The following is a 22,572-nucleotide window of genomic DNA, read 5'->3' on the forward strand; positions in this document are numbered from 1 at the left end:
ATGGGCAGAATAGTGCTCCCCCAAAGATGTCCATGTCCTATTCCCTGGAATCTGTGAATATGTTACCTTTCAATAGCAAAAGAGACTTTGCAGATATGATTAAGTTCTGGTCCTTAAAATGGGAAAATATTCTGGTGGATCTGGTGTAATCACTAACGTCCATATAGGGAAACAGGAGTATCAAATTTAGAAAAGCATATATGATAACAGAGCAGAGGTTGGAATGATTTTCTTTGTTAGAAGAAGGAGACCATGAGCCAAGGGATGCAGGTGGCCTCTAGAAGTTGGAAAAGTCAAGGAAGCCGATTCTCCCCTGCAGAAAGAACACAGCCCTGTGACACCCTGATTTTAGCCTTGTAAATTTCATTTTAGACTTCTAACCTGCAGAACTATTTTGTTTTAAACAAGTTGTGGCAACTTGTTACAATAGAAGTAGGAAACTTGACACCCAGCCATGTCACAATGGTCAAAAATTGGTCATATGGCTACTCATTCTTTGCAAGAGAAAGTTGAAAAATGTATTTTTAAAATATGGGCACATTGAAACTTTGTCTTAGTCCATTCCAGCTGCTATAACAAAACACCATAGTATGGGTGGCTTATAAACAATGGAAATTTATTTCTTAGAGTTCTGAAGGCTGGAAGTCCATGATTAGGGTGCCATCATGGCTGGGTTTTGGCAAAGCTTCTCTTCTCAGTTCCAGACTGATGAATTCTTGCTGTGTCCTCACATATTAGAAGAGGCATGGAGCATCATTTATAAGGATGCTAATTCCATTAATGAAGACAGAGCCTTCACAACCGAATTATCTCCCAAAGCCCTACCTCCTAATACCGTCACCTTGGGAGTCAGGGGTTTAACATATGTATTTTGGGGGGACAAAAATGTTCAGACAATAACATACCTCCAGTAAAATTAAGGTTCTATTAAATTAAGAATTATTTGTGAAAAAATGAACAGTCTTTGCCACAATGATTTTTTTAGTTGTTTACTATTTTAATTATTTCAGCTGTTGCCAGGTGTTTTAATATCTAGTAACTCTTCCACTTCTTTTCTTTGTAGAATTCTTCTGACTATCCCTGCTTGTTTATTCTACCACATGTACTTTGCAGTCAACTTGTCTAATGAAAACTATCTTGTTGATATTACATTAAATTTATAGATTAATTTATAGAGTACTGACATCTTTATGATACCAGGTTCTACTTAAATGAATGGTATGACTCCCCATTTGTGTTAGCCTTGTAAGACTCACTTTGGACTTCTGACCTTGGGAACTGTAAGATTTATTTCTTTCTCTATGCAGATTTTTAATTTATAGAAAAAGGACTTGGTGGGAATATTTACACCAGGAACTCAACAAAGGCAACAAATCAGTTCACCCCATCCTCTCCTTCCTCTTAGTGCTCATTATTAAGCATTTACCAACTCTCACTGTAAAGAGCAAGATTGGCAGTTTGGAAGTGCTTTCCCACATACTATCAGAAGAAAAACCAAATTCTCCTGGAAGCATCAATACCTCTTATCTTTCCACAGAAATGTTTGTTGAGACTAGAGCGGTTAAGGGGTGCAGAGCCAAGTAAGCACATTACAGGCCAAGAGCACTAACAAAAGGAAACTCAAATTTCTATGCTTTCAGTGATGGTGCTACCTAATCTTGGTCCTCCTCCCTTCAGATGTAGTATAATACTAAATGGCAATAATGGTGACTTTTCTATTGATACAAGAATCTGAATAACAAAGTAGGAAACTCACCGAATTGAACTTAGAAGTCACAATGACTAGTACATCAGTTTTTGTTAAGTTGAAATATAATGGACATAATATCCTATTTTGACATTGCATAATTAATTGAGAGAGAAAGAGAGAGAGTGGGGGGGGGAGAGAGAGAGAGAGAGAGAGAGAGAGAGAGAGAGAGAGAGAATGAGTGGGGGAGGGGCAGAGAGAAAGGGGGACAGAAGATCCAAAGAGCCTGAGCCCAAGATGGAGCTGAAGCCCATGAACGGTGAGATCATGACCTGAGCTGAAGTCAGAAGCTCAACCAACTGAACCACCCTGACGCCCCTGCCCCCGTCCTTGTCCTTTTTAAATCAAGTGTTTTTAAAATATTAAGTGTGTTAGTTATTTACATATTTTGTATATTAACCCCTTATCAGATGTATGATCTGCAAATATCTCTCCCATTTAGTAGGTTGTCTTTTCATTTTGTCGATGTTTTCTTTTGCTATGAAAAAGGATTTTTTTCAATGTAATCCTATTTGCTTATTTTAGCTTTTGTTGTTCTTGCTTGAGACTGATCCAAAAAAATATTGCTAAGAGTCAAAGAGATTACTGCCTGTGCATTCTTCTAGGAGTTTTATGATTTTAAGTCTTATATCTAAGTTTTTAATCTATTTTGAAGTTATTTTTGTGTATAGTATTATAAAGTGGTCCAGTTTCATTCTTTTATATGTAGCTGTCCAGTTTTTCCAATACCATTTGAAGTTTGAAGGGTTTGAAGAGACTGTCTTTTCATCGTTGTATATTCTTGCCTCCATTGTCATAGATTAATTGGTCATATATGTTTTTTTCTAGGCTCTCTATTCTATTCCATTAATCTATGTGTCTGTTTATGCCAGTACCATGAAATCTTTTGATTCCTATAGTTTTGTAGTATAGTTTGAAATCAGGGAGTGTGATACCTCCACGTTTGTTCTTCTTTGTCAGGATTGCTTTGGCTATTTGGGGTCATTTATGATTCCATAAAAACTTTGGGATTCTTTGTTCCAGTTCTCTGAAAAAATGCCATTGGTATTTTTCATGGGGATTTCATTGAATCTGTAGATTGGTTTGGGTAATATGGACATTTTAGCAATATTAATTTTTCTAACCTCTGAACACAATATGTCTTTCCATTTATTTTTGTGGTATTCAAGTTATTTCAATTTATAATTTTTAGAGTACAGGTCTTTCACTTCCTTGGTTAAATTCATTCCTACATATTCTATACTTTTTGATGCAATTATAAGTGGGATTGTTTTCTTAATTTCTTTTTTCTGATAGCTCATTATTAGTGTATAGAAACACAATGATCATATCTTAATTTTGTATCCATTACTGAATTCATTTATTATTTCTAAGTTTTTTTGATGGAGTCAGGGCTTTCTATATATAGTACCATGTCATCTGCAAATAGTGACAGTTTTACCTCTTCCTTTTTAATTTGAATGCTCTTTCCTTCCTTCCTTTTCCTTCCTTCCTTCTTTCCTTCCTTCCTTCCTTCCTTCCTTCCTTCCTTCCTTCCTTCCTCTCTCTCTCTCTCTCCCTCTCTCTCTGCCCAATTGCAATAGGTAGGGCTTCCAAAACTCTGTTGGATAAAAGTGGTAAGAGTGGGCATCTTGTCTTGTTCCTGATCTTAGAGGAAAAGCTTTTAGCTTTTCACCATTGAGTATGAAGTTAGCTGTGGGTTTGTTATATATGACCTTTATTATGTGGGAGTATACATTTTGTTGATAATTTTTATTATAAGTGGATGTTAAATTTTGTCAAATGTTTTTCTGCATCTATTGCAATGATTAAATGACTTTTATTCTTTGTTTTGTTAATATGGTATATCACATTGATTGATTTATAGATACTGAACCATTCTTGCATCTCTGGAATAAATCCTACTTGATTGTAGTACGATCCTTTTAATGTATTGTTGAATTTAATTTGCAGATGCTTTGTTGAGAATTTTTGCATCTATGTTCATCAGGATAGTGGCCTTTAATTTTCTTTTTGTTTTTGTTGTGTCTTTGAGTTTGGAAGCAATCCTTCCTCTTCAATTTTTTAGAATAATTTCAGAAGGATAGATACTAACTCCTCTTTAAATGTTTGGTAGGATTTCCCTTTGAAGCCATATTGTCCTGAACTTTTGATTCTGAAAGTTTTTAAATTACTGGTTCAATTTCACTACTTGTAATCCATTTTTCAGGATTTAGGATATCAAGTTTCATAACACATGAGGGACTGTTGCTTCATGTTAATAATTTGTTGTTTTTTTAAAAATAATTTTTTAAGGGTACCTGGGTGACTCAGTTGGTTGAATTCTGACCCTTGATTTTAGCTCAGGTCATGATCCTATGGTCATGGGATTTAGCCCCGCATCAGGCTCCAAGCTAATCATGGAGTCTACTTGAGAGCCTCTCTCTCTCTCCCTCTCTGCCCCTCTTCCTGCCTCACGCATACTCTCTCTCTCTAAAATAAAATTTTAAAACATGAAAAAAATAATTTTTTATTTAATTGCTTACTTATAATTCTGTATTTTTTGTACGTATTGCTTGTAAACTACGATGAACCAAGTACCCCACTCCAATGGAGGCCTGTACCTTACTATAGGGAGGCCTAAAGGCATACTCAGGTCCTCTTTTCTAGAATTTTTAGTCAATGTTTTATAAATCAAATCATTTATTTATTATTTTTAGAGTGGTGGCAAAGTGTCCAGCTCACTTTTACAAAAAGAAAATAAAATTTAAACTTTTTGTATAATGTCCACAAGAATTTTAGATTAAAATCTGTTTATCTCATTGGGAACAGAAAAAGTACATATTAGAACAAAAAGAATTTAGGGGTGCTTAGGTGGTTCAGTCGGTTAAGTGTCCAATTTTGGCTTGGGTCATGATCTTGCCGTTTGTGAGTTTGAGCCCTGTGTCAGGATCTCCACTGTCAGCAAGGAGCCTGCTTCAGATCCTCTGTCTTCCTCTCTCTCTCTGCCTCTCCCCCACTGGTCCTTTCTCTCTCTCTCAAAAATAAATAAATATTTTTTAAAAAGAAATAAAAATATTGCATACTTTCTTGGGAAAAAAATGAGAGAATCAGAGAAAAAAAGACTTTATGTCGTAACTTTGCTTTTTGAATAATATTTTATTTGTGCAGAATAAATGAGTTGGCTTTATTTTATCAAATCCCATAAGGCAAATTCTCTAAGCTTCATTAGAAAAACACAGTAAACAGAATGGATGTAATATTTTTAGCACATCAACATCTTGTAAAAGAGCTTTCATTGTGTTGTAGAAAAAAAATACATGTAGCCCATGTGTCATGTTCAGTTAATGGTTCTGGCTGTTTATACTTGTGGTATACTTCTCTTGTAGAAAATGCCACGTGTGGTAAGAAATGGACGAAACCACCATGATTAAGCATAAAGCTATTCTTTAAGAACATAAAATGTTGGGGACCGATCCCCAAAGTATTCCCCAGACTTGTCCATTGACCATGTTCTTCTGAAATCTCATTCCTTCCTGTGATGTGACAGAAGGGAATTGTAGTATCTTCAACAGTGGGAATCTTCAACAGCAGGTTAAGGAGAAGGCTAAAAGAAGCTGAAAGACTCTTGGCTTGTCATCTGGATAAATAAGTGGTTGGGATGACAATTAGCAGTTAGAGGATAAGCTTAGCTTCACCTGTCTCTATACCTTTCGCTCTCCTTGTCGATCTCTCAGTCATGCATTTATTCTGTCATTCTTTCACTTACTCCTTCATTTATGCATTCATTCCAAAAGCCATTGTTGAACACTTACTAACATGCCCAGCTGGCCTCTAAGGACACAGCAAAGAGCAAGACAAAATGTCCATCTTTGTGGAACTTAATATTAAGCAGAGAAGATATGTTCTTAATTAACCAACTTACAGTAGAGTGTCTAGATGTGCCTACCCCATCTAGCTGTCATTCACCTCCCAATGTCCATATCTTTTTCCCCTCTCTCTGGGAGTATGGAAACTAGGAGTAAGGGGGGCTAAGCCAGGATCAGAAGATGTAGCTTTCTTCTTGTGTTCTCTGAACGATGCACTTTTGGGAGTAGAGAATTCACTTATCAATTTAATGTTAAAGATTTATTTTTTATTTCTAAACTCAGATCAAAAATAGTATTATAATATTATCTCACAAATTGTGTAGCATTTTAAGAGTTTGCAAAATACTTTCATAATCATTACTTCATTGGAATCTTAAAATAATACTGTGAGGTGAGTGATTCATTTTATAAAGGAGAAAACCAAGGCTTCTGAAGGCTAAGATACTTGGATCATCAGTGGCAGAGCTAAAACTTGAACTCTGCTGCCTGATTCATAATGGTTATTGTTACATGCTAGATTTAAACCTGTCTTTACCCCAATGATGCTTCACAGACCATCTGTTATGGTAGGAAAATGTTAAAAATCATAGTTTGTTATGTTATTTTAGTAAATCATACAGGCAGTGGCAGTTACAGAGGCAGTGATTAGATTTTATAGTAGCCATTTTTAGGAATTACACTACCTGTTACACACTAGAATGTTGAAACTCTGGAATTTATTTGCCAGGTGGATTCCCAGAAGCTGCTTGCTTTTGATTCTTTTGCCAACACCAGTGATGGGTGGCTGGAATTCTGCAAGAGGAGGAATAACAAAGTATCAGGAGAGTACTAGAGCTAGGACCCTGAGATACCCACACAGGTCAGAGTTCTATGATGTAAAACAGGTTAAAACCATGAGGACAGTAAGAGAAAGTATCAAAATGTAAAGATGCATTTGTTTTGTAAGTGAAGTACAATGGAGCAATGGAGATGCAACAAAAAGAGGAGCAATGTGCAATATGCATGTCCTCAGTTACTTCCTCCTCATTTGCATATAGCGCTCACGACATCCCATGAGCACCAGATGCCCCATGAGCGCAGAATATCCATGAAAACAGGGTGCCCATAAAAATAAGGTGCCCATGAGCACAAGATGCCCCATGAGAATGGGGTGTCTATAAGCATGGGTGCCCATGAACACAGGCTGTGAACATAGGATTCTATGAGTGCAGGATACCCCATGAGCACAGGGTGCCCATGATTTCAGGGTGCATGGGAGATCAGTGAGGCTCAAAGTGAGTACAGGATAAACATATTACATCTATGATTAAGTAAGTGGAGGGGATGACAATCTTGGTAAGTCATGCTTTCTTGCTGCAAACACAGAAAGAAGGCAGTGGTATTCTAAGAAACACATGACCAAGGATCTTACTCTTGTACCTCCCTGCACTAGCCAACCACTTACGTTGAAAGTGATGATGCAGAAGGAAGAAAGGGTGACTCCTAGTTCTCTATTGTCTCTACCTTCCTTTCTTATGAGTAAGCCAGTGGTACAGAGTTTAGGCAGTAATATGTGCATGTATAAACAACTGAAAGAAAAACAGTGGATTTTATTTTGTGCAGCTTTCCTACCCTTCTGGTAAGAGCAAAATACATATGCTTTCATGATATACAAATAGCTTAATGTTGGTGACTCCACATATGAGTTAAATGCTCTTGCATTTGCATTTAAAGTTGGCTTTGCACAATATAAAGATGACTGGTAAAATTGAAGTTAGTAATTTAAATTTTTAATTTTTCTTTACTTAGAATGACATTATATATCAAATAGAAAACACCATGACAAAATGAAAGAGAGGGCATGCAAGAAAAAAAAGTTCTATATTTGAATACTTTTAATGACACTTTCCCTCTGCTTTTGGAACAGGGGTTCCTGCATTTCATTTTGCACTGAGCCCCACAATTTATGTAGCCAGGCCTGCTGCTCCTAGATAGAGCAGAGAAATCTTCAGCCATAGGGCAGGTCTGAAAAGATCAGGAAGAGCATGGACAGAATGATTTTGTGTTTGGGTCAAACAAGAAGATGCTAATCAAGGAGAGGTCCAGGCAAGTGCTTCTGGAGCTCAGGTGTGTGAAGGGACAGTCTAGGTCATGTTGATATAGATGCTAACCAGCCTCAGGGTCATGTGATCTCCAGTTAGGCTTCCTAATTTTCTGACCTCTGGAGAGTTTCTTTGAGGACCCCAAAAGGAAGGGGCCATGAAAGAGGTAATGGCAAGTTCCAGGAGCTGAAAGAACCAGGTGGTTGTGAGGTACAGTGTGTGAGCCAAGGTGTTCTGACATCCTATCAGTTTCTCACACTTTTATGCACTTGAGCTCTAAATGCTTGAGGTCAGCCAAATCATGTTTGTGAATTCTCAAGCAGCCCAGGGAAAAATTTCTCTTGTACCAGATGTCTAAATTATGAAAGATCATGAGCGCTTTCCTATGCCAACCCTGGGATACATGGGTACAATGAGAGGGAAGCAAAGATGTTACTGGAGATTGGATCTGAGCTCCATCTGGGCAACAGCTGAAAAGCATTACCACTAAATGCATCTAAACCCCATAGTTGTCTCTGCCCACATCTGGTGAATAGAGTGAGATTCATAGGCATTCACAGACAGAACACTTTTTGCTTCTCAGCATCAACTTCTGACTTTGAGCCTGGCCCCATGGAGGCTGATAGAAATACTGAGGCACACCCTTCCTCCTTCCTTCATGCTAACACATCACAGCAGGGAAAGGGATGTATATTCATGCAAAAACAACTGTTATGGCAAACTGTCCTTAACATCTTTTATATTGCTGTTGTACTTCACCATTGATGCTAACAGCCTACATATCATATAAGTACATACCATATAAGGATTTTCACCAAATATATGGACTCCAGAAATCTGAGTGACAGACCTTCTCTTCACCCTTATTTGTACCCACATAGTGAATACTGCTTCTGGAAGATATAAGGACTCCTTTTAACCTTAGGAATAGCCAGAGGCAACAGTATGCTAAAGCAGGAAACACACTGTATTTAGTATCAGAACTTGCCACTAGGGCACCTGAAAATTACTTTACATCAGTGAGCCTCCACTTTTAAATGAAAAAAAAAAAAAATTCCCTGCCTCTGCAGACTGTATAGGTAATGGCTTTGTTAGCGGTTGAGTCTGTCCAAGTGTTAGTTATCATTGTTATAGTCAGTACTTAAACTTCTGTTGGATTGTTGAATCTTCCAGGAAACCTGCTGGAGAAGTCCCATGAGTCATTAGTCCAATTCAGTCTTAGACCTCTGCTTGGCACTGGATGTCACAAAGGAAAAAGGTGGCTGAGGTAGCCCAGTGATTGGAACATCCTGGCTAATTCTCAAAACATATTTACATACTCAAGACTGATTAAGAGGTGTGTTGGGACATGACCAGCAGCAAAAAATGAAATACTAAAGACAAATTTATAGCTTGAAGAAATTTCTTCATCTTGTATAGTTCACAAGTGTACTTCTAAAATCAGTTTGTCTTAACTTTGTGGGTGGCACAAAATTCTATTAAGTTTGATATGCAAAAAAATAGATAAACTCATTGTTAGAAAGAAGTAGCAATAATTAATGTTTGTAAAGGAAAAGCCTACTGTTTCTTCCTTTCTGTGTAGGGAAAAACCCACTTCTTCCCTACTGTATGTTTCTCTCCTGTGTGTCTCCTTTACTAGTCACACAGAACACTTCTAACATATCTGGTCACCAAATGTGAAGAAGCTTTTCCCCACACCAGGCAATTCTCTGTGACATCAGCTGGTGTCCAATATTTAATTCAATTTAGACATTCTCTACCTGAAGATAGCATCATATCTCACAAATTAAGGTCTCAGTCCCACAAGACTGCCTCCTGGCCCACACTTCAGATGCCCGTTGCAAGCTTGTATTGTCACCTGTGCTTCTGACCAAGCAGCTATAGAATGGAGGTTCCATCCTCCCCTAACTTGGGTTCAAGTGATTTGCTAGAGTGGCTCACAGAATTCAGAGAAACACTTACATTTACCAGTTTGTTTAAGGATGTAGTAGAGGATATGGATGAACAGCCACAGAGGGGATATTTAGGGTGAGGTTTGGGAGGGTCCTGAGCACAGGAGCTTCTGTCCCTGTGGAGTTGGGGTATGTCACCCTCACAGTGTGGATGTGTACACCAACCTGGAAACAATCTGAACCCCATAGTCTTGAGATTTTTATGGAGGCTAATTGTGTGGGCATGATTGATCATTGGCTCCATTTCCATCCCCTCCCTACTTTCTGGAGGATGGTGGGGTAAGGCTGAAAATTCCAAACTTCTAATTATGGCCTCGTCTTTCTGGGTCCACCCTCCATCCAGCAGCCATCCAAGAGCCCACCTAGAGTCTCCTCGTTAGAACAAAAGATGCTCCTAGTGTTCTTATCACTTAGGAACTTATAAGAATTTTAGGAGTTCTATGTCAGAGTCAGAGCCGAAGACAAATAATAGAACAAGAGATTCCCCTAGCGTTCTTATCACTTAGAAGATTACAAGGGTTTTAGGAGCTCTGTGCCAGGAATGGGGGGAGGAGGGACTAATATATATATTTTCTATTATCTCACAATGTATATGATGTCTTATATAGAGTACTTCCTTTTTCATAGTGAATCTGTTTCTCACAAGACCATCGTGGGAGTAGTGATGATTGCTTTACGTGTTTTATAGAAACAATACTGGGCTCAGTTCAGTAGCTTATCAAGAAAAACTAAACATTGGTAGGTCTGTGTCTTTTGACGCCAAAGCCCATGAAGATTAATAAGAATACAATCAACAGTCATGTACTGCACCTTGGATATCAAACTGGCCCAATACACAGGAAGTGTAGATCCATTTCTGTCATCATCTAGAGTCACCTCACTCAATCCCTTCCTCTCTCTGGGTTTCAGTTTCTTCACTTCTTCAGCAAAATGAGATTCTGAAGAGCATCCTTAAGTCATCTCCCATTCCTCAATCACTTAATTGGTATAAAAAAAATTGCAGTTGAACAGCTATTGAAAAGAAATTGTACTTCAGTGCTGTTTTAGAAAATATGTTTTTTGTTTGGATTATGGAAAGCACAGGGTGGGGGCAGGGAGAAGCAAGTGGGAACACACAAGCAAGTGACAGGACTAGTCAAGGCAAACTTTCTCACTCAGCACTTACCCCGCAGGAAAATAAATCCCACTGGGCACTGAGTGTAGAGGCCCCTCCTGTAAGAATTCATGCAGTTCCACAGGGGAATGAGCTGTGCTTATGTACCCAGCACACACTCGGGTCTGTTGAGCCCAAAGATAGGGGGAGGCTCCATCAGGAAGGTAGGAGTTGATATCCAACTGATAAATGAGGATTTCAGAGGAGCCTGAACCTGTTCCACATGCATAATGCCTTTCCTAGAGAAGAATGTACTCATTAGTCATAAATAAGTCCTGTGGAATGCCTCCCACATCCCATGTGACTATTCAGACATTGTGCCTAGCCAAAAAAGAAAAAAAAAGGACAAAGAAAAAAGAAATCTTTACCTTTTTGTTTTTAACATTTGCTTATTTATTATCAGATTTAATCTCCTGCAAGAATTTGGGTTTGACATCTTTGAAACTTTCCCTCCCTGATATTTCCAAGTGAAACCCAAATATCCAGGACAAAGACGGGGGCTTCTTGGGTCCCATCAGCTCTTTTTTGTACTTCTTCTGCTCCCTACTACTGGAGGTCTTCCCATACTGGAGGTCAGCTGAAGTGCTGTGAGGGGAAATCTGTGGTAGGGAAATAGGTTTCCTTATGCCCCCAGCATGTAGCTGTGCAAGTTATCAGTATGTGCTTCTACAGTTGTTTTACTCCCTATTTATTCAAGCAGCAAAAATTTATTTAAGAGCCACTATGTATGAAGCACTGTTCTATATGTTCGTGGGAGAAAATTGAGTAAGACACAGTATCTATCTCAAGGAATCCTAGTTTAATGTGGCTAGATAGCCAGATAAGGCAATCTAATGAAACATAATATGTGCACTCAGAGGACATAAAGCATTTGCATAGACATACAGAAGAGAATAGGCAACCGTGCCTGAGAGGGGGATTCAGGAAAGCCTCAAAGAGCAAATGACATTTGAGCTGGGTTCTGAAGATGATTCACATAAATAGAAGGGGTGGGGGAGGAGAAGAACCTTTCTGGGAGAAAATAAAGCATGTACAGGGCAGGAAGGTGAAAGAACATAGTCCCTTCGGGGATCCATGGCTTCTTTGGCAGAAGCCCAAAGACTGTGCGAGGAAGTGGTATGTTATTGGCCTGGAAGTTTGAACATCAGTCAGAAGGTGAAGGGGGCTTATATGCTATGGGGGTGGGGGTTAGATTTTTTTCTGAGGCAATGAGAATCCTGTTTTCAGATTATCATCCTGGCAAAAACAGAAAGCATGGATTAGAGGGAAGAGAGACTAGAGGTAAGAAGTCCAGCCAAGAAACTGTTATGCAGTATGAAGGCAAAGGAAAGACATGTGAGAGGGATTTAGGAGGAGGCAGAATTGGTAAGACTTGACGGCCAGCTGGACAGACCCAATAAGTAATTGTGGTCATGAAGAATGATCATGGTAGAAGAGGGTGGTGAGCAATGTCTGTCCCTTACTTACTGAGGTAACAAATATAACTAAGCTCTTAGTTGGTATGGGGGCCCAGGGTGGGGGTGGTGAGCAGGAAAGTGGATACAGCAGTGGATAAAGCTTCTTCCCTGTCTCCAGGAGCTTGCCCTCAATCTCACTGTTCAAGGAGTGGTCTGAGGTCTGTGGACCAGCAGCATCAGCATCATCTGGCAGCTTGTGCAGTCCCTCAGGTCCCACTCTGGATGACTAAATCAGATTCAACTTTCTAACAAGATCCCAAGGTCAATTATATGCACATTAAAGTTTGAGAAGCACAGGCCTAGGGTCACTCTTGGAACTTTTTACATGAGCAGGAGGATTACAGAGAGGGTAACAAGAGAGAAATTGCATAAAGCATAAATATAAGTGCTGAAGGCTCAAATTGTTAACCTCAAGACTGTGGAGATTGATGTTTCTCTTTGCCTTGAAGTTTGTACCTGATCAGAATTGTGTCTAAGTACTGATTTTGACTTTCTGATCTTTCTTCCATTTCATATTTCTATTTCTGCCTTTTGTGTACATGTGGCACTTAAAGATCCATAGGAAATCATAAATTAAGTAAAGCCATTTTGGGGCAACTAAGATAACAAAAAAATAAATAGAAAATAACCAACTTGGGGTGCCTGGGTGACTCAGTTGGTTGAACGTCTGACTTCGGCTCAGGTCACGATCTCACCATTCGTGGGTTCAAGCCCCGCATCAGGCTCTGTACTGACAGCTCAGAGCCTGGAGCCTGCTTTGGATTCTATGTCTCCCTCTCTCTGCCCCTCCCCCATTCACACTCTCTCTTTCTCTCTCTCAAAAATAAATAAACATTAAGAAAAATAAAAAAATAAACAACTTGTTCTCATTTCTCTGACATCTTCATGAACTCATTATTCCTGGAATACAAGAAGCGGGTGAGTATGGCTTTAATTAAGACTATGCTAAATTCTCTAGCTCCTAGGTCAGAGAAGAGACTTACAGGGATCAGGCAGGACATTTGGCCCTGAGGTTTGGTTTGGGAGCCAGGCAGCTCCAGGTGTAGAGCATGAGACTGGGTCATAGGCTGTTATGCCTCAGGAGCTGCCCTTTGCTCCAGACATGAACCTGGGTGGTTGTGTCTCTTACCTTGTCAGCCTGTCATCCATTTTGTTAGTATGTATTTGTATGAATGAAAACATGATGTGGATCTACACATCTACTATGGACAAATATTAATACTTTATTGAAATTATAAAAGCAAACCAGGCCATTAATAGAAAAGAAAAATTCTCTGCAAAATGCCTAAAACACACCAAGAAAAAGTACAGTGTATGTTGCCTTTTCACAAGCTTAAAATGGCATTCACCTCTAGAAAGAGGTTTAATTTACCTGTGACATGCACCATCAAACTCAAAACTTCCAAAATCTGATGATGTATTGGTTGCATCAAGAGCATAGTAGAAAGTAGATCACATTCTATTGCCCCTGTGATGACCAGAATGACTATGAGTTCCAGCAAAGACATGACAGAGAAGAATGCATTAACTTCAGAAGCGCAAAAGTGATGTGGTCTAAACAAATCACAGACGACTTTAGTGACAGTGTTAAGTTGTTTTTCAAGTACATAATAAATGATAGGGATATTCTGTTCTGAACTATTCTAGTTTCTATGAGCCACAGCTGTGAAGAGAATTTATTTCTCAGGGACAGGACAAAGACTTCAAAGCAGACAGAAACACAGCACACTCTGAAGGAATGGCTATTTTACATTACAGAAATCACTTTGGGGTGTTTTTTAAAATTTTTTGATGTTTATTTATTTTTGAGAGAGAGAGAGAGAGAGAGAGAGAGAGAGAGCGTGAATAGGGGAGGGGCAGAGACAGGGAGACACAGAATCCGAAGCAGGCCCCAGGCTCTGAGCTGTCAGCACAGAGCCCGATGTGGGGCTCGAAACTACAAACCATGAGATTATGACTTGGGCCGAAGTTGGATGCCTAACTGACTGAGGTTCACAGGCGCCCTGGGTGGTTTTTAATAATACTGTCCTGGGAGGCACTGACATGGACTCTTGTCCCAACTGCCACTAGATGTTTGGACTTAGACAAGTTATTTCACTCAATGTTCTCATCTGTAAAATGGGAAGCATCCAGAAGTGGACTTAATGGGTCCATCAAACCACCTGTAGTTATTTCTCTAGTTCCTGGGTATATAATAGTTTGTCATCAGCTTGTAGAATTTCTATTTTAGTTCCTTGACCCATGGACTTTAGTATACTGTGTGTGGTAGTCAGGGTCAAATGGAAGTTCCTAATTGCCATCTCCATCCCTCCTATACCAAAAGTGCAAAGATTTGGGAGGCTAGAGTGGAGGGGTGGTAACTGTCATCACATTCTCATTTTACCCACTTGTCTGACCTGTGCAGAAGATGTAGGGTTAGCAATGAATTACTCCAATTTAATTAGTGGGTGGCTTGAATTACAGTTGCTCCTCTAGATGTAATGTCTTTACTAGCATAAATAGATAAATTCTTTGACACCTGTTATATAGCTACAGATCTGTCTACCCCCAAACTGCTTTGTCTTTTCATGACTCATTTCAAAGCACTGGCCATCAGGGCTAACCATCAGCTTGTATTGCTTCTTTTTTTTATGTTTATTTATTTGAGAGAGAGAGAGAGAGAGAGAGAGAGAGAGAGAGAAAGAGAGAGAGAGGGAGAGAGAGAGAGAGAGAGTAACAAGCAAGCTCCATGCTGTCAGTACAGAGCCCAGTGCAGGGCTTGATCCCATGAACCATGGGTTCATGACTTGAACTGAAATCAAAAGACTCAGACACTTAACTGACTGAGCCACCCAGGCATCCCTTATATTGTTTCTAACCCTTCCCGGAATCACTTCTCTTTCCCTAACTCTTAGTCCCCAGGGATTAAGTCTCCTGTCCTGTTATTGATGTATTGACATGTTGAATGAAATATACTTTCCTTTGAGAAAATGCCTACCCTTGCCATTCTGTCAAAGTTGGAGGCAGGGGTTGGTGAATTAAGGAAAAGAACTGAAACATACATGCTGTTTGACAGCTCAAGATGTTGATTTAACACAATAAATGCTTATCATCTTGTATGCTTTTTATCAAGATATCTTCATTCATCTACATAATCTTTTGATTTTAGAGTGAGAAAGAAACTTATAGAATATGACAGTGGATCATAGATTGATGGTTAGAATTCTTTTAAAACAGAGTATTCATTTTATTTGAGTTGGGCAGAGACTGAAGAGAAAGCACCATATCTCACAGTGGAGGAGGAAGGAAAGTGGCAGGCAGTGACGCTCACAAGAAGTTTGTGTGTATTTAGGGGAAGGATGAAATCATAATGGGGGAGAGTCTTATGCCACTGATATCAAGCTTTTGCTCCCTAGTGCAGAGATTTCACATCTGTGCTGCTATATATCTTTTAAGTCTAAGCAAAGAACTCCTCCAGAAGGTTGGCTAAATCAAGATAATGAGCCTAGGAAGGGACATCTAAGAAGGTAGCACATGGAGATTTTTCAGGTGCACCTGGAACCATACTGCATTAATTGCCACTTATTTTGCTTACACTCGGGGTAACTGAGGGCAAGGAGCTGGCCTGGCCACTACAGGGGCAAGACCTTGGAACATCAAGACAGAAGGAATTCAAGAAGGAGGTGGTAGTGGTCAGTAGTTTCAGATACATAGAGGTAAACACTTATGAAGAGTGTTTACTTCAAACACTTATGAAGATGAAACTATTTACATGACTGGAGACAGAGACTGGGATCTCTGGGACTCCAAAATTATAACAAAAAGTGTCAAAGAAAGTGATGAAAAATTTCATGAGGCTCCCAGTGTTGGGAGGCCAGAACTTGTATCCCAGGAGTTTGTGTGGCTTGTGCTGCATTCTACGTGGGTCTCAAAGAGGCCAAGAGTTGGTGCTGGGGAAGTTAAGAAGCTCCATGGGAAAAGCAGTGTGATACCCAAAACATCATATTTGCATGTTTGATCAAGGCTCACACAAAATAGTGTACAATGGGATTGGGGGCTGGGGATATGCATTTCCTTAAGACCTAATCTCTTTTTTATTGATTACAACAAGTTGTAAAATTAAAATTGGCACCACACTTTGTCAGACCCAAAGTTGCTTAATGTTTATATACTAGAGGGCAGTTGTATTTCTTTCAGGATCATTGAAGTCCTACTGGTGAGGAACAAGAATACTAAAAAATAGACTAAAACATATTTTTGTGAAAAAAAAAGGAGAGAACTCTAAATGCGGATATCTTGGCATTCAAGCTATTGTACCTTAGCCTAGTATCAAATATCTGGTAACACGTGGGAAATGGGCATTTCAAAGTATTCTGGTTCATTTTTAGTTTACTCTATTGCATTTTAATATTAATATGTAGCTATTTTAATGCCCTTTTTTTTCTTGATTCAGCTGGTTCATGTATAGGCCTCTTCTACAGAAGCAAGATCCCACACTAATGTAGGTGCAAATGATTGCCTATAATATATGAATAGGCTTTATTATAAGTGTTATTGGCACTCAAAGGCTATCGCTGGTAGATAGCCTTCCAGATGAGGCCTCCAACATCTATTTAATCCATTTTTTAGCTACTGAAAGAGACCTGGTAGGAGTGGAGATCACTTGGACATTAAGCCCGAGCTTCCTATGAGCCCCTAGAGCCCCTGGGCTGTATACCCCCGACAGCCTGGCCACCAAACCTGGGAGCTCTGACAGTGGGATGAGGAGGAAAGGACAGACTCAAACCCACAGGTAGGGAAAGGGATGGGGAGAGATGGGCAGTCAAGTACTGTCACTCCATGATGAAGCCTTGAAGGCTGAAGACTGCCTGAAAATCGTCAGTTGTCAACTTACTGCTGGTGCAGACCCAATAAAGCAGATGCCTGGTTTGTTCAAAAATAGAAAGATGGATGGGTGGGTGATATTCTAGAGTAAAGAAATCAGTGAAGTAGTGTTTTTTTCTTCTTCTTCCCTTTGTTTTATCATATACCTGTCTCAATTTGACATTATTTTTAAACAGACTATCTACTCCTATGCTGGAAAGGGAGAGTGTTCAGATATGCAAATTTGAGCTATATTAAATGAATAGAAAGGAAGGCTGTGATCAAATGATAACATTTTCTCCCTACACATAGTTTCCATTTTTATCTATTCCCCAAGCTCCTCAAATTTTTAAGTTCGTATTTTTGTTCTTATTTGAAGAAAGGTAACTATTTTCCTGGATAGACTTGTTACCTTTAGAAAAGGACCCATTGCAAGACATTGGGAATTTGCTGCTTCTTTTCACTGAAGAAAAAATATTGTATAACTTCATAGAACTTAAGCTTAAATATATATTTTTAGGTAGATACCAAAAGGAATGTTTAAGTTTTCCTCCTTTACCTGTCAAAGTGCATTCTTATTAGGGGTCTGTAGGGTTAAATAACAAAGGAACAGGCAAGGGATACACAGGGCTTGGGAAAAGTTATTTTTTGTTGGAAAAACTACATTGGGTTAACTCCAACCTACACTTAAACTAGGGCGGCACACAGCTACAGAACTTACTGCAAAGTCTGTGTCCTCATGCCCCTATTGTACATAACACTCCTTTTTTTTGTGGCTAACATATATCTTAACTTCTCAAGCTCCTTAGTTACAAAACCATTTGTATTTTATTTTTTTAAATTTTAAATGTTTACTTATTTATTTGAGAGAGAGAGAGAGAGCAAGCCAGGGTGAGGCAGAGAGAAAGGGAGAGAGAAATCCCAAGCAGGCACCACTCTGTTAGCACAGAGCCTGATGTGGGGCTCGAACTCACAAACTGTGAGATAATGACCTGAGAAGAAACCAAGAGTTGACTGCTTGACCAACTGAGCCACCCAAGGTGACCCTATTTCTATTTTATTTCAGTAAGAAAGCCTCCATTTGAGAACACGTGACACCCAGCTCAGAAGTGTTTCTTCCTTACTCTTATTGCTCTGATAAGTCCTCCAGAGGTAGAGCCCACAAATTAGTGGCAGCTGCCTGTTGAGAAGACACTCGGTCAAATTAAACAATTTAAAATTCTGCAGTATGACATGAAATTCCTATTCTTAATAGTTGTCACAAAGTTGCATCACGAACTACAGACAGGTACATGGTTCAGTCGTGAGTTGTCAGAGTTACACTGGTTAGAGACCTGACTTGAGGGACCAGACCTAGTGAGGGTTTTGATGAGAGACACTGTGGTTTTGATGGAATACCTGCATGGAGTTCCATATATGCAGAACTCAAGAGTGAGTTCCCTGAAGATCCCTGTCTATGTTGGTGTTTGATCATCTCAACTCCAATAGAATCTCTTGAGGTTATCAGTGAGTATTCTTTTGGCCAGGGATCTATGTCACATAATGTTTTATAGTTCTCAGGAGATTTGGTAACCTGCAAAAGCCTTTCTTTGAAGAAATGTTCTTGCAATCACAATTCTGTTTAAATTCCTTGGCAGTAATTTTCTATCATATACTCTTTTGTAAATGCAGACCCCAACCTACTCAATCTACTTCCTTATTGGCCTAATATAAAAGAATTTCCAAATTAAATATTATAAAAGTTATCATCTTTAAGTCCTTGTTATATCACATTATCGCAATCGTAAAATTTATAGTATTATTTCAAATGTAATAAATAATTCATGACAATGAAAATAATCATTAATTACTACTTATTTCACAGCATCCCAAATTTCAAATGGTATTGCTATTGCTCAGGGGTAGGCTTAACATTATAGGGAGATGGGGAACAGAGGTGTCCTTAAGTGATCCTTCCCTGATCCAACATCTGGTTCATGGGCTGAGGATCTTGAGAAATAAATAAGAACTGGAGTTTGGGAAGAAAAGCAACACTCAGAGATTGAGACTGTGGAATGGGTCAGGCCAGATTTTTTGTTGTGTTGTTTGGCAACTACGGGTATCTGTATTGTGTTATGCTACCGATTTTTACAACTGTGGACAGAGTTGGGGATTGATGAAATGGGATTTTTGTTTAATTAGTAAGATGGGCTTTTAACTCATGTGGCCACAACAAATGGGTTTAGGTTTTCAAGTATAGGCTGCTTTAGTGTGTCTTGGTATTACAAGAAAGGCAGGATGGGATTAGACCTTTTAGGCATTGGTTAAGCAAACAATATTTGCTCCATTGACAGTGTTTTCCAGCCAGGTCAGTAGTCAGGAATTTTAATGTCAAAGGATCTACGTTCTGTACATCTTACAGAGCAGCCGTGGTGTTTGAGATTGCAGTTTTACCTGCCAGGTCTATGTAGGCTGTCCTGGACTGGCTGCCTCCATTCCACTTACATTGTAGACTAAGAGAGGACAAGAGAGGCTCTAGGCTACGTTTGAGTTAATGTGGTTTAACATAAGTGTGGGTTATTTGCTACCATATTACTTTAAATTGGCTCTGGATTTATCTTTTCTTTTCTTTTTTTTTTTTTTTAAATATGGAAGCTTCATAGATTTGCAGGTCATCCTTGCACAGGGGCTGTGCTAATCCTCCCTGTATTGCTCCAATTTTCCAGTGTATGTGCTGCTGAAGCGAGCACTGGCTCTGACTTTCTTAATGACAGAATCTCTATCTTTGACCTTAGTTTTCAGAGAGCTAAGCTCAGGGTTGAACCAAAGAAGTGTGGTAGATTTCAGTAATGAAACAATACAAGGGTTTTTAAGCCCTTATTATGACAAAAACATGCCAAATTTTTCAATGGATATAAATGAATTAATAAAATTATTGCAGACCCAGAACCTAGGAAAATAATAAAAAAGGTGTTTTCCAGGAATTCCCTGATCAGATTTGCCCAGAAAATCAGTAAGGAACTGGAATAATCTGAAAATAATTCTTCAAATAGAGAAGAAGTCCTATTCAGTCCAACAAAAGTTATAGAAAAAGTAAACATTTAAAAGGCTGATGAACAAAAAGAGAAAGAGAGAACCTTAAGTGGAGCACAGATATAAGAAGATAAGCAGGACAGGTATGAAGGGAAAAATGAGACTTTGAGGGCTTGAGATCAGTCCTGACCATGTAAAAGGGAACATAAGATGTACCTACTGTTAAAGGTACTATTTGTAGAAGAGGGCTTGTAACTAGATCAGTTACTAGATCAATAAAGCTAAATAAACATCAAACAATAGAACAGAGAAAGAGGAGCAACATTTCAAGCACAGACTAGAATGATTGCCTGAGGGAACCAGTCCCCAGGACACAGTGAGAAAGGCCTTTTTTTTTTTTTTAAGTTTTCATTTATATTTAGTTAGTTAGCTTACAGTGTAATGTTTTAGGTGTACAATATAGTGATTCAACACTTCCGTACATCTCCTCGTGCTCTTCATGACAAGTGCACTCCTTAAATCCCCATTACCTATTTAACCCATCTCCCCACCTCCCCTCTGGTAACCATCAGTTTGTTCTCTAAGTTTCAGCTGTAGAGTCTAAACCAGGAGTGGGTGAGAGGCCACCATTATTCTTTATTGCTGATTGTCCTCTCGTCTCCCAAGGTAGCATACTGCCTACATCCCAAATTCTGGTCACTACACCATCAAGAGGAGAGGATAAGATCTATGTACATAAAAACTCTTCAAACAGAGACTCTTCAACCACTAGGAATGGTCAAGTAGACTTCTCAAGAAGATCTGAAAGATGAGAAATATTAACTTCTAACAGTGATGTGGTAGCATTCATAGAACACAATGGGTAAAAGCAGAAGAAATAATGATATAATTTATTTAACTAGTTGTTTAGTATTTTGTTGTTTAGAATTACTTTTATACACTCCATTTCCTTAGGGTCTCACAATGCCCTGTGATACAGGATTGGTTCCTTTCAGAATTATCAGTGATGGAACTGAAGCTCAGCAGGTTGTTACCTGCTAAAGGGCATTCAACTAGTAATTGAGTTACAGTCCATATTTCTGAGTTATGCCATTTACTTCATTCCTCTGAACCGCACTATTCTTCCCAACCTTAAGATGTGTTGCTGAGCCTGAAGAATGAGCAGTGGTCACATAGGATCTGGGTAGTATAGTAAGATAAAAATATTTTGCACTAACAGTATGAAAGAGAGCAAGTGATTAAATTTGATACTTTGAGCAAGTGATTAAACACTTTGGTGTTTTAAGAAATCATTGAAGAATGACTATTTGGTTTGAGGGACTAACAGTGTTTTAAACCAAGATTTTAAACATATTTGAGCAGATTCAGAAAATTCTTGCACATTCCTCCTCCAGTCAGCCTGCACAGTTATTATTATGAATAATTTATATTTCTCTAGGGGATTTTGCTATTTATTGCTCTTAATTATTTGCTTTTCAAGTGCCACTATAGATTCCCTGGGAAAACCCTTGAGAGAAGGAAATTGTCATGCTGGGGGAAGCATCAGCCTCATGACTCGCTGGCACTAAAGCCACAGGTCTGTGGGTGACAGCAATTACCCTTCATTAGCCCAGCAGAGCTGGTGGAGCAAAGTTCTGCTAAATGGGCACTTGACATGGGCATTAGCTTTATCTTTTCTGAAGAAAAATTACTTTGGGGGAGAGTGTACAAAAATAGACATGGAACATTGAAAAGAGAGAAGAATCACAAGCTGTTTTTATTCTTTGTACTAAACCAAATAATGTTTTATTAAATAGCCTTAGAACAATGTGGGTACAGAAAGGATAAGTTGGGGGATGCTGATATCTGGGTTCTGTTACAAAGGTGCCATTAGCCCACTAGGATTTTTTATGCCATCGATTCTTAATTTGTAAAATGGTGCGGGAGGTGATTATGAGGAGGAATTGAGCCAACTATGAGAAGTCTTAGTTCAATACCAGGGAGGTGAGACTGAACAAAAGACAGTCTAACTACAGGAAAAGAAATGCCCTGAAGAGATTTGCTCAGGCAATCCTGGTTAAATCCCTAATCTCTCTAGTTATCCTTTTAGCATCCAGGGAAAACTGGTTAATACTTAAAGTTCTCTAGGATCATAGGAACTGAATGATTGTGAGTGACTCAGATCTGCTGCTACAGCTCTAGAGTCCTCCTTATAGGGCTGGGGGAATTGTGGAAGGGTGATTCTGAGATGCAAAGGAGTACCCATCTGGGTCATAGATGATACCCAGATGGCATGCATTAATATCAATCATCTGTGGCTTACAGACTTTTTGTCATTACCAGTTTCTGACCAGTTGTTAAATATTTTTAATATTTAGCCTAATCTGGGGGTGACCTTAGAGTTCAAGAGAGCTATTGACCATCTGTTTGAACTTATTAGCCTCTAAGAACCTGAGTTTTTAATGAGAAGGTTATGCTACAGGACCTCTACATTTTTTACT

The 22,572-nt window shown here is 39.0% G+C and overlaps 1 non-coding gene across 1 annotated transcript; it reads right to left on the reverse strand.

The window, feature by feature from the left end:
* Window positions 1-19,700: 19,700 nt before the first annotated feature.
* Window positions 19,701-19,809, reverse strand: LOC115515114. Its single transcript, XR_003969175.1, has one exon. It is a non-coding gene; the product is annotated as a U6 spliceosomal RNA (small nuclear RNA).
* Between the last annotated feature and the right edge of the window lie 2,763 nt (window positions 19,810-22,572).

This window comes from Lynx canadensis, chromosome B2 (genome assembly GCF_007474595.2).
Source record: "Lynx canadensis isolate LIC74 chromosome B2, mLynCan4.pri.v2, whole genome shotgun sequence".
Taxonomy (NCBI): domain Eukaryota; kingdom Metazoa; phylum Chordata; class Mammalia; order Carnivora; family Felidae; genus Lynx; species Lynx canadensis.